This window comes from Lepisosteus oculatus, chromosome 11 (genome assembly GCF_040954835.1).
Source record: "Lepisosteus oculatus isolate fLepOcu1 chromosome 11, fLepOcu1.hap2, whole genome shotgun sequence".
Taxonomy (NCBI): domain Eukaryota; kingdom Metazoa; phylum Chordata; class Actinopteri; order Semionotiformes; family Lepisosteidae; genus Lepisosteus; species Lepisosteus oculatus.
Window position 1 is genome coordinate 6,302,738 of NC_090706.1, and position 12,097 is coordinate 6,314,834.

At 38.0% G+C, this 12,097-nt stretch overlaps 1 long non-coding RNA gene across 3 annotated transcripts in view; it reads right to left on the reverse strand.

Moving 5' to 3' along the window:
- The window catches only part of LOC138241784 (uncharacterized), a 264,964-nt gene that overhangs the window by 222,034 nt on the left and 30,833 nt on the right, over nucleotides 1–12,097 (reverse strand). The window contains exons 1-2 of one of the 3 annotated variants that reach the window (XR_011191059.1): nucleotides 10,658–10,775; nucleotides 9,469–9,617 (exon numbers count right to left, since the gene is read on the reverse strand). This is a non-coding gene — a long non-coding RNA (uncharacterized lncRNA). Of the gene's footprint in view, nucleotides 1–9,468; nucleotides 9,618–10,657; nucleotides 10,776–12,097 lie in introns of those variants that run through there. The other 2 variants (XR_011191061.1, XR_011191060.1) reach the window with 2 other exon arrangements.

Genomic DNA, 12,097 nt, shown 5'->3' on the forward strand with positions numbered 1-12,097 from the left:
TTGGTCAAGAGTAACCAGTAAAGACCAATCAGGAAAGTGTCCAAGTTTAATGTGATTTCCTACAATGTAGTCCTAAACAAAGAAGATTAAGTACTTAAGTAGTCAAAAGACTTCATCACAATCACCTGTGGAACATGAATCAGAAGACACAAGTCAAAACTAAGTAGAAGTTCTGAAGTTCTAGAAGACTGAAAGTAGAAGAGACTTTTTACAGCCAGGGTTGTGGAGTCTGAAACAAGCTGTTGAAGCGGTTATCATTAGCACCCTTCAAGGGACACCTGCATGAGATACTTCAATCAACTATTAGCAGTCAATCAAGCTAGATGGGCTGAAAGGACAGCTTTGTGCATTTTCTTATGTTTTTGACTTGCTCTGCATCATCCTTCCACAATGTGAAGCTACAAAACACATGATACAAATATACAAAGGAAAATCACAAAGTTACAATATGTAGCAAAAAAACACACGTATCAGCGCCATCCAAAAGTGTCAAAGCAATTGGATTTCAAGTAAAGATACAGTACAACTCTTCACAGCATTCCATGCAAAATGTTCCAAGTTAATAGTATTTGATGCAGCAAAGGGGTAAATTAAGAAAACAGCTGCTACATGTATTACTTAACAGTAACACAAAATAACTTGTGAATTTTAATTGCATTCCAATGACATAAAACAGTGTGCATAAGTTATAGTGGTGGGAATTGGCAGGTTGATCATTGAAAGACAAAGTCTGGTTGATCAAGATCAGTAACTACTGTCTAGAATTCTGCTGGTTCAACTGGCAACAGTGGCCAAATTTTATTAGGCCTTGTCAGCAAGCAATGGAAAATAAAGTGTTTCATAAAGAAAATTTATGGCATATTAGCAAACGGAGCCAGAGAACATTCGTCTATCACAGATGGTTTTGCTAAAACTGTCACATATGGGGTGCCTTTATGTCCCACAAAGCGCCTCTATTTATAAGCTAACAGTTTCATCTCCAAATGGGCAGAGAATGGATTCCAACCAGCATGTTAATTGCTCTCAGGCAGTTACACAGTTTGTGCCTGTGTGATTTTCAAACAGAACATTGTCTGAGAGCTTCAGAATAGCTGAGGCAGCATGCACACGAGAGCATCGATTAGATTAAGTTTAGATACTGTATTGAGCTGAGCGCGTTTTTCTTCACATAAGAACCTCACCCCAACATTGACATTGCCCTTTCCATTCTCTTCAGATTCACACCTGTCTTTTCTCATTTTTAAAATGTTTTTTTTTTGCATTCAGTATATACTGTAATAACAAAAGCAAATGTTCAAATTGCAGTTGCTTGAACTGAACACACTAGTGGAATGAAAAAAAAAACACTCAAGTAGGTATAAATTGATAAAGATTCTACGTACTCCCTATGTACACTGATACTTCAGAACTCAAGGAAGTGGCTTTACAGCTAAGTAAAAAGCAAAAGTTCAATTCTTTTTCCAATTCCCATTTTGATGTCTGTCTCGCTCTGATAAAGCCTTGTCCTCCTTCTTCACTAGCTTATTTTGAAACCTCTTTGTTTCCTACAGTGTACAGGCAAAAAGTAATTAAAAGGCATTTTCCTGCTGGCTATGCCTCTGTGGAGTTCATTATGGACTGTAACTAGTTATGACAAAGCAGGTGTTACATAAACAAAGGTTTGAAAATTATGGCAAAGAATCTGACCAGGTCATTTCAAAGCAGTATTTTATTCATAGCTAGAATCAAACAGTTATAGCTAGGAATAGAATTTTACAGCTGAACATCCATTGGAGATTTATTTTATGTTTTTACGAGACAAAAAAAAACAATTCCTCCTTTTTGAAGAAGCACTGACCTGTTGTAATTTTTAAAAGAGGAAATAATATGGTTTGGGTATTGTGGCCAATCAATTCAGCTAGAACAAAAAAAAACCTTACAGGTGGTCTCAGAAGTAGGTAGAACAACTCACCTTACTATGGCATGTACAGTAGTAATGAAGGATTTCCACATGGAAGCTCTAACCAGTGGCACTCTCAGTAGTACCTCAGCAATAGTTAATGCATTTCAATTAAGAGAATGATCCTCCAAATATGTCAGCAAGATAGGCTTGTTAGGGTCTCAATATGCAAGAGTACTGTAAAAGAGTATATTGAGTAAACTCAGTATAAACTCAATTGAGTTTTTACTCAATATATTCATGTATATGTAAATAGTTAATGGTTATGAGATGTCTCATACATGGAAGCAAACATAAAAAAACCTTTAGATAAAAGACAATTAAGATAAAAGATAAATTAAAACAGTTGCAGAACACATAATAGTGTTTAAACTTGGAGAGTGAAAGAGCAGTGGGTTCTCTGCTTTGCTTAAAACAAATTAATCCACTGACAACAGACAGGGTGACTAACTGAAAATAATGAAGAATACAGCTAACTAACCAGCTGTTCAAGACACAAGCAGAGGAAGAGCCATTTTATTGTGAGGATCCTATGCCACACTAATACCAGAAGCAATCATTCATATCCTGCAGAGTAAAGTATTTTGGTACACCATTGTACAGGTAATTTTATTGTAAATTGTTAGCATCCAATAAGATGTTTGTGCATTTTACATTGTGCTATTTTTAAATTATGTATCTTGAAAGTGAGAGAGGGCTGTTCTGTGATTTAAAGACAACAAGAAACATCTGATGAATGTTTCAGATTCATCTTCATTTCTAGCGCCTGCATTTATCTGGGAAATTCTATTTCAAATGATTCCTTTCCTTGCAATACTTGAAGGTTTCTGCATTACTTCAGATGTCAATGGCCATCACATACAGTACGTACCTTTTTAACTAAAGACTGTACAGCTCAGTATAGTCTCCATATGCCTTTTTATAGTACACATTGCAAACAGTTGGTATTCTAAATACAATTGAACCAAAAACAGTCTTTTAACACGACTAAGCCACTGGCTTATGAAAATGATGTCCTTCTCAGCACAGGCTGGTGCATTTCTTTCACCAGGACTGTACCATTCCTAAAAATGTGAAGACAAGAATTTGCAGCTCCAGTGCGCTTGTTAAATCCTCATTGCTGGCTGTATAAAAACTGTATAAAAACTCCACTTAGCATGTGTGTAAAACTACATAGAGAAATTAGTGTTGTTAGTCTGTGTTTGCCAACTTCTCTACTGCCAGAGAGAGAGCTTCTCAAATTTTGCATTTGTCCCCTGCTGGCACTTTACAGCTTATTTTATTTACTTTTTTTCAATATAATATTCAGCTTTTCCTTTCTTTAACGTGCCTGATCAATGTCTTTTCAAAGAAGAAACATGGTGAGCAGCTGTTTGTTTTTTTAGTGTTGCATTTCATATGAGATTATGTATTCTGTTTTTCTTTTTTGCTACTGTATGTTTAGATTCTTCATGCAAAGGTTATTTACTTCACTGAATAACTGCTCTCTAGCAAAATAGCTTCTGGGAAGAACAATATGAACTGAAAAAATGAACAAGAGGAAACAAATGAATGAACTTCACAGTCTACATTAAAGTCATATTAAGTCAGCATTTCAAAAGGCCCCTCAAGCCTCAGTGCCCAGTCCAGGAAGGCCACTGTACTGTATCTGCAGGTTTTCATTCCATCTCATCTCTTAACAATCATAATTTAACTAATTATTGGCTTAATTGGAGCTGTTTAACAACTTCTCCTGGCCATTTAGGTGCTACTGGTTTAAACAGGCCTTAAGGACTGGGGTTAGGCATTCCTGCCTTAAACCAAATGCATTTACCTCTACTTAATTATTTGTCCGTTGCCATGAAAATATTTTCCTAGGGGCAGAGAGAGAGATTTCCTTTTAACACACAGTCTTAATGACCCGATCCAACTCTAAAAATAAAATCCTTGACACTTGGTACAGGGAGTTCTGTCAGTGGCTGACATGCCTGCTCCATAATGCTTTACCAGGGGCTTGTAGAGAAAGATTGTTTATCTGCACTCTTTATCTGCAAGCAGTTTTGCAAGGTCTCTTGAGACGATACTCTTCATTTTTTAAAAAACCTTAATGAGGATGGCAAATCAAGTAAGACACTCTCACAGAAAGTGTTCCACAGGGTGCTCAACAGGTAAGTGAAGGAAATTATGAAAAACTGCTGATGCTGTCAAGTGTTTTCTTAAGCAAAAGTACCCAAGGGACCTCATTCAAGAAACTGTTACCCTGCTTTCAATGAAGTGCGTGTAGATCGGACAGAAAGTCAATTCTCCAGCTCCTTAAGTCAGGCACCTCAGAGATTCTGCACTGAAGTCTGTTAGAGACTGATAGTTAGACAGGTGCTGAATGATGACTGAAAATGTACTTTGCAAAAGTATAACAGATAGGAGGTCCTCAATTGTTTTCGAAGGCCGCACAGAAAGACGGGAGATTGAAGGAGAGTGTGAGAACAACAAATAAAGCTCTAGATAATGTAACTGCCTGTATGTGTTATGCTTGACGAGGAGGCAATAAAACTGTGACAGGCCTCTCCCAAGAACACAGGATAAGGAGCTCCTGGATACAGTCTCCCTGTGCATCCAATCTATGATGCAGTAACATACACCTGCTCCTCTAATCTCCTGACTTCAGGGCTATAAATTTCAGTCCTCAAGTAAAATAGGCAAAGTGTTCCACACAACTTCTTTATTGACTAAGCATAAAATCACTGACATTCTGAGACAGAAATTAAACACTTTCACATCCTCCCCCCCCTCCCCAGATATTCAATCTGCCTAACAGAGAAAAATATTTAATTGCCTTATTTGTAGTTGCAAGGAATAATTGAAGATCTAAATAGAAAATAAGCTTGATAAATTAATGGATAAAGCACAGAATCAGGTATCAGGTTTGATCCATAAATCCCAACTGATTAATATTTCTTTCTTTAAAAAAAACTAAAAAACACACTCTACTCAAATACCTCAATGGCAAACATATTTCAGCACAATCCAAACAGCATATTTCCCCTGGAATACTCAAGGGCCTGCTGGCTGTATGTTCTCACAGGTTATGTATTTTAATGCTGAAATAAAAAACAGCAACAATTTGTTAAATTGTGATATCACTGTCATATCACAAAAACTCATGAACACTGTACATGGATGCAAATAACTGCAAATTTAAACCCTAGTATTAGATGTCAGCTTTTTAGTGAAAACCTTCCAATTTACAATTGGAAGTAGGTTGAAAGTTTGAAGGTTTTATGACATTTAGGCTCTTATCTTCAAATAAATGCATACATAAACAGGTGACCCATTAGCCTAATACTGTGTGGAAAGAAGAAATAATAAGAGAAGAAATACTGTAAACCTGCAGCTTTCAATAACCACAGTAGTGCATCACTGATTCTCATGTTTGTTTCAATGCTTTCTTCTTGAGTTTAAGGCTCAACTATAAGGGGTGGATGTCTTATGCCTTGGGAAAACTGCATTTTAGGTGCAGTTATATAGAGTAACGTCAGGGGCCTAGAATGAGACCTATATTTGAAACAAGTTTCAAATCCCTACAATCAGACTTAACCTGTCAATAAGCCAATGACTGTACTAAACGTTTTGGAATTTGCCTGGATAATGCTGACAAAAAACCTACATTATGTGTTACTGTCTTGTATGCTAAGGTCAGAATACAACTGGGCTAACAAAATACAGCTCATTTGCTAATATGTTTTCAAGTTGAGTGAGAATCAATGTTGAAGTTTATCCAAAGCTTCCTGGTTCTTCACTTGACAATTCATAGGCTGCGATTATAATTTCACAGTTGAAATTATATTCACAGACCCATATTCAAATTCTCTAGTTCATCAAATAGACAATTTAATTCCTATTAAACAAGCGTCTCCAACAAAGCAAAATGTGTAGACTGTACCAGCTGGGATCCTGAAACACTGGGACCAAGATACCAAAGCCAGGCTTTTCATAGTGCTCTGCGCATCATGAGGAGCAAGATTGAGAAAAATTCAGAAACTTTCTACCAGCAAGAATAGGTTTGTACTACTCATGTGTCATGCTGTGCTGTGATCATCATAAATGATGTTCTGGTTTTGTATGAAGATAAAGCTTTACCCTTTCTCACTACATTGAAACAGAACAATGCAATGAAAATCTTTTTCAAATAAACTGTGTCAGAAAATACAATTGCTCTTAGAGGAGAAAAAGGTTCTCTCAAATAATCCCATCCCTTGTGAAAAGCTGCAAAAGGGAGCATCATATTGTGTTCTTATGGAGGCACAGCAAGCTTGTTTAATCAGACACAAAGAACTTTGCAATTGTAAAATACAAAAAAAACGTCATACGTGAAGTGATGACAGAGGTACAATCAAAAATGCTCTCTAGACTACCATGCATTATTAAAAAGTAAGCATGAAACATAAGTGCTCTATGACATTTCTGTACATAAAAGGCTTTTGTTCCACTTTTAGAAAACGTGAACAGGTACTGTAGAAATATTGCTCCATGCAACAGAATGATAAATCAACAACTTTCTACTCCAAACAAAATGTTGATGAAAGATTTTAAACACAGTTTGTTCAGAACATGGAAAAGGCATGTATTTGTATTGAGGATCAGTTAAGGAATAAAATAAATAGTGAAGATTGAGGCTGGATAGTTCATTATTGTGGTACCACATGGACTGGTCGTAGTAGCAACTGGCACAAGGCGGAATATTCCCTGGATGGGATGCCAGTACATTACAGAGACACAAATACAGTATGTGTACACTTGCATCTAGGGCAAATTTTCTCAGAAGCCAATTTACTTACCAATATGTCAATGGACTGTGGGAGAAAACTGGAGCACCCAGAGTAAACAGTAAGAAGAAAAAAAAAATTGAACCAGAGTTTGAACCCAAGGCTTCACTGAAAGGCATCAATGCTAACTACTGAACCATCAAAATGCCCTGGTATACATTTAAAAGCCTGAATTTAGAATTTAGCAATACAATAGAAAGAACTCATTTAGAATATTATGCAAATTACAGTCACCACAATGCAAAAAAGTGTTGCTGCCCTAGAACTTGTCCAGAGAACAGTGACCAGATACATTCTTGGGCTTAAAGGTAAAGGAAAAACAAACTTCTTAGCTATTGATAGCAATTCATTTGGCTTTTATTTAAAGTAACTCACAAATATTATAATTACCTATTTGTTAATATAAATGTACTGTATATCACCCTGCAGCTCACACCTGGCCACCCACTGAAGCTCAGCAGGTGTGAGCTTGGCCAGTACCTGGATGAGAGACCTCCTGGGAAAAACTGAAGGTTGCTGCTGGAAGAGGTGTTAGTGGGGCCAGCAGGGAGTGCTCAGTCTGCGGTCTTTGTGGGTGCTAATGCCCCAGTATAGTGAAGGGGAAGCTATGCTGTTAAAAAAGATGCCATATTTAAAATGTACAACCAGGGTCCTGACTCTCTGTGGTCATTAAAACTCCCAGGGCGTTTCTAGAAAAGAGTAGGGGTGTAACCCCTGCGTCCTGGCCAAATTTCACTCTGGCCTTTACCAATCATGGCCTCCTATTAATCCCCATCTTTAAATTGGCTTTATTGGCCTGTTCTCCTCCGCATTGACAGCTGATGTGTGGTGAGCATTATGGTGCAATATGGCTGCCGTCGCATCATCCAGGTAGGTCTACACATTGGTCCCCATTGCCTGTAAAACGCTTTGAGTGGAGTGTCCAGAAAAGAGTTATAAACTTGTAAGTTTAAGGATTTATTATAATTATTAATTATCATTTTATGTTCTCCCTGTGTTCATGTGGGTTTCCTCAAGCTTCCAGCTCCAGTTTCCTCCCAAAGTCCAAATACTAGCAGATGAATTGGCTTCTGGGAAGAATGACCCTGCTGAGAGTGTTTGCCTGTCTGCATTTGTGTCTGTATCTGCCCTGTGATGAATGGACTGGCATCCCATCTGGGGTATACCCTGACTTTCTCCCGTTGCTTGCTGAGATAGACTCCACCACCCCCACAACTCTGGATTGGAAGCAGTATGAAAATAGATGAATGGATGTTGGTACCAGGTTACACAACTGGATTTCTGAAGAAATCTGAATTATCCTGCTCAAAAGCCCCACTGTAATCCCAGAATATCAACCCACAGTTCATTCAGGCATCCTGAGCCATTGCTACTGCTACACAGAGACAGTTTTAACTCCTGTTTTTCTGTTTTTAAATTCCTTCTGTGATTCATACACGTATTTAAACTAGCACAAATTGAAAGAAGTCTACTCTTCAAAAAGAGATATTAAAAATTAATTAATGTATTTTTTCTTAGTCAACAGCACTATTTTACAGTCCTTGCTGGAAATCAGTGAATATCCTGAGTTACTTTAAGCAGACAGCATTTATCATGTTCGGTATTTTGAGTACAATTTATTGCCAGATTTGTTAGCAAGACTTGTGGCATTTAATCTTACCCAGAGGAAGACTTCACCATTTTCTTGCTGATTTATGCCATCATGCTGGCTATTTATTAATAGTAATTAGAAATCATTCTGCAAAAATATTGCACAATGTAAATGATTAATGTAATAATTTGGATTTTTACAGAAAACTTATCACAGTTCTATACTTATTCAGCTTATCATTCACACACAGGGTGCCCAATGTAATGATTTATGATCAAACGTTATCTTTCTACCTCTGCAACTGTAGTCCCAGAGCAGCATCTACTGGATGCCTAGTGACTGGTTAAAGAGTTGTCCAAGATTTGGTTAATAAATAACGAAGTGCCCATTGTCCTCTTTTCAATCAGACTTATTGCCACTTACTGGACATGCTGTACCTTTGAAAGTAAATAAAGGTGCTACATGTTGGTGTATGAAAGGCAAGGTACTGTATATACTGTACCACTTACATTTCCCAAGAACTAAATTAACGATAACTAAAGGACACAAAGTTTCCATTTGTAGTGGTTCTTCCAAGTATAGCACACGTGCAATTGAACAATAAAATGCTGTCGTCTTACTTAAAATCTTCATCTCTTCCAGTGTATTTTGCACAATGTACAGGTTTCCCAGCTGTTAATTTTATTTCTTCTCATCAACAAAGCATAATCTTATGAGCTTTCCTCAAATAGATCAGAACTCAGAAATACCGCAGTTGGAAATGTTTAGCCATTGAAGCCAGCATCCAGCAAAGACATGATACTGTATACATTCAGATTATTAGTATCTAGTTTTCTACGTCTGAAACGAATATCTTCGTTAAGTCAATTTGCTGCACGTGGCGGTCAAAAGACACCCATTCACACGGTCATTCCCATCCTTTTCATTCTTCTTTAAGAGCTGCGGCTTTTCATTTCTGATCCCTGATCTTAGAGAGGGGATATTAAAAAAAAACCACCCGCCTTTACTCATCCATTCTGTGAGAATTTAACTTAATGTATTTCATGCTTGTGTGTGATGAAGAGGTCAGCTGGGAGAACGGTTTGAATAAGTGCATTAATGATCCTTCCTTTAATTTAAAAGGCTTCATTACCTACCTCTCCAGCGCGAGATGACTTGTTGTTCTGCAGTCGGCGCAGACAGCAATGGTCCATTGGGGAATAGTCGTCTGGAAAATAGAGATGGAGTTGGCCTGGGTTGTCATGTGCAGGAAGAAACTTGGTCCGTCTTCTGAAACAGAAATGATCTGAAAATCCGTAAAGAAGTAATTTGTTACTTTAAAGTCAATTAAATCTCAAACCAATGGGATATTTGAAAGCCGGAGAGGAGTACACGAGCTCTCTAACTTATTTAGGAGGCACATATATCTATCATAGACAGATTATAACCCTTTACTTCTGATAGTAAGTGACAGAATGTACCTACAGCTACACCTGTATCCTCAACAGCGTTCCATCAGTACAGTATGTGATGGGAATTGAGTAAATTAAAACGACAATTTGTGAATCTTGGTTTGTCACTGTCATTCTGGAAGGGTAGGACTGTTAACTCTATTGTCCTGGCTGAATTCCATTCAGTGCTAGCAGCAGCTGCTCTAACTAAATGCCCCGTTAATTCAGATGTTGAATAATATTTCATTGCTCCACCTGACCTGCAGTCCAGTGGGGCTGCTATGTGGTGTGCCAGGTGAAATGAGCTTTTTTGAAACACTTAAATCAAGGAATTGTAATTGAAATACTTACAGTATGTTTGATTATCAAATTATGCATTTTGTATACATTCTCCTGTTTCATTTATTTCTTCTTGTTAAATGATTGTCAAATGCAAAGAAACAAGGGAATTTTATTCAGTTCTATATGGTAGAAGGCATTACAAAACTGAGCTTCTGAGTATTTGTCTGCATTAATTTCATTCTACCACCTTTTTACCTTGCTGTGATCTTTGAAAAGGGCACAGAAAACACAACAGGGAAAATAAAAATGCACATTTTACCTGAAACACACACAATGGTGCAATGCGCAACAGATGAGCAGGAAAAAGTGATGTTATAAAATAGTCCCTCGAATTGCTCTACAGGATAAAGGTGCACACCATTGAAAGTACTCAGAAGCACTCAAGAACACTACAAATTTAAAATTTTAACAGTCAAGAACATTTTAAATGGCAGATTATAAAATACCAGTTTTCAAACACAAAATGGATCACTGCTGGTACAGTATATTTAAATATTGTCAGGGATCCAATCAGTGGAATAGGAGGATCCGTATGCATAACAGCAAAACCTACAGAATGTGGAGTATCACAGGGAGAATCCAAAATGCATAATCCAGGGGCTTTGTCAATTGGAGAAGTAATGAGTCTGGTAACCATGGAAATCCAAGAAAGACAGTCTGGGGGGGAAACCCAAAATCCAAAGAGTGCAGAGGCTTCTCAATAGTAAGCATGGGTTGGGGAGTGAGGGAACTTTAAATACTGAAGGGAAAGGGAAGTGGTTGGGTAATTGGTCTGGGAGTGAGAATGTGTGGAATCTGGTGCATGTGGGAATGTGATGGGTTCAATTAGGAATGAGATTGTGAAGCAGTGGGTTTGGGAATGTAACGGCGTTTGTACACAAATGTCACGCCCGTCACTCCTCATAGTGTCTCTGTCTTTTCCTCATAGTTGCAAACCCTCTTGCTTCCCCTGTTGTTTTGCTTTTGTTTCTGTGTGAGGAAGAAAACCAGACCCTGGGGCAGTCTGAAAGCAGCCACAAGCAGGTCTCTAGCTTGCCTGAGGACACAGGTTCCCTTTCAACATTTAAACAGGGCAGCAAAAGAAGGTAATTGGAGGTATTTTTTAAATGCACACATATCAAGGCCCATTTATTGCTACAAAAAAAGCAGCAAAAAAAAACATTTTACACCAAACTTACACAAGTTAAGTGAATTTTTAATTGAGAATGGGATTTTATTTGAGAATGTTTATATACCAACAGATGTGGGAGGCTGAAACAAATTACCTTGCTGATATCCGGATTCCTTTCAACAAATGGTTGAATAAAATCCTCAATCAGTTAGCTATTGGCAAACAATTGAGCTTGATGGGCCGAAAGCTCTGCTCTTCTGTCTCACTGCAACTGTATGTTCTTATCTACTGTCTGTATTTTAAAAAATACTGACTGTGCTTTACTTGCACAAAGCAATGGGCCACAGGCAGAGCACAGCAGGCTATTCACTTGCATGAAAGACGTAGACCCAAAAGAACCACGATTGGACAGCATTTGTTCATTTTTCCTAACTCAATGCAGTGACCGGAGAATCTAGGACACAAATCAGAATTAGACACAAAGATCTTTAATGTTAACTGTGGGCAAACTTTGGGTAAATGGCCTTCTCCACTGCTCTCAACTGTTGAGAGCAGTGTATTAGCTGATATGTTATTAATTCCAGTTACTGAAATGTTTTTTAATGCTCTGTGATACGTAAAATATAGGGGAAAAAAGTGAACAATTGTTTGAAGCCCCTGCATTCCTCCTCTAGTGATCTTCATTAGCCATTCTGACAGGTTACAAGAATGCCATTTTACAGTAACATGGGAGGTAGGTCCCTTTTCAAGCCATAAAGGCCCATGGGGAATGGGGAGCAAGGGCCACCCACTTGACCATCCAACACTGGAGGTGGAATGGTCAGTATTTCTGGCCAGCCTATTACCCCTGGAGAGATTAACCCCCAGTGCTCACTTGGGAAG